Source organism: Elaeis guineensis, chromosome 14 (assembly GCF_000442705.2).
Source record: "Elaeis guineensis isolate ETL-2024a chromosome 14, EG11, whole genome shotgun sequence".
Classification (NCBI taxonomy): domain Eukaryota; kingdom Viridiplantae; phylum Streptophyta; class Magnoliopsida; order Arecales; family Arecaceae; genus Elaeis; species Elaeis guineensis.
The window spans coordinates 3,044,986-3,046,063 of record NC_026006.2 but is presented as its reverse complement, the minus strand read 5'-3'; positions in this window follow the sequence as shown (position 1 = coordinate 3,046,063).

The following is a 1,078-nucleotide window of genomic DNA, read 5'->3' as shown; positions in this document are numbered from 1 at the left end:
GACAATTCCATCAGCCAATAAGCACCTGACCTTTAGGCCTCCAATGATTATCCAACTGATGGATCCATTATCATCCACTTAATAGGAGGCTATGATTTAGTTATCACCATAACTATTTCATTTTAAGGACTTAATAATTTTAAAAGATTTAATTGATTTAGAGGATGAGGTCAGATGAACCAACTTATCATGATCCTCCACTGGCTTTACCAAGTCAGCTTAAGGGAGACCATTAAAAGGGCTGGTCTAGAGCATCTAAATCAGTCACACTAATTTACCTAGCTGACATGGGTCAGCTCGAATAGTCAAGTGATCCGATCAAAACATAATTTCACCAAGAGGTCAGGTAAGTTCGATCAATGGGAGGGTCTACCAAAGCTTGCCTTAGACACCATCAGAAATGGCAAAGTAAGCGAGCTGTCAATTAAAAACCATCAGTCTAGTTTACCTTAGATACCAACTGGTTTAATTAGTTTCGATTAAATCAACCTAACAGTTCGTGCTAGACCGCTTAGCCAAGAATCAAGTCCATTTAATTCTTGTTAAAGATATAGACTTGATCAAATATAACTATTGTAATTGATCTAGAGAATCTTTGACCTAATCTAAGAAATAATTGATTAGATTTAGTCAATTCTCTAATTAAGTCCATCTTTAATCTAACCTTAGGTCTAACCCAATTAATAAACCTAATTCTACTAACCCATTAACCCAATGTGTTATGGTTTGTGTCTTAGATTCTTCAATTCAAAATCCTAGAATCTAATCAAATAACTTCTTGATTCTCAATTAAGTTTTGGGCTGAGGGTTGAGGTTCGACTTTTCAAAATAATTTTTATATTTGTAAGTATTTTTACACATAGTTCTACCAACCAAGTTACATGTTTAATTCATAATCAAATGTAAGTGAAATAAGTATGAAACAACTTTAGATCTAATCTAAACAAGTTCATGTAATTGAAATAATTTTAACTTTAAACTGCACAAATTTTTCCAGACAAATATATGATGGTTCTTTGTGCAGAAATTATTAACAAAGAGATTTTATTTTAGATTTAAATATTTTTTAAATCTAATA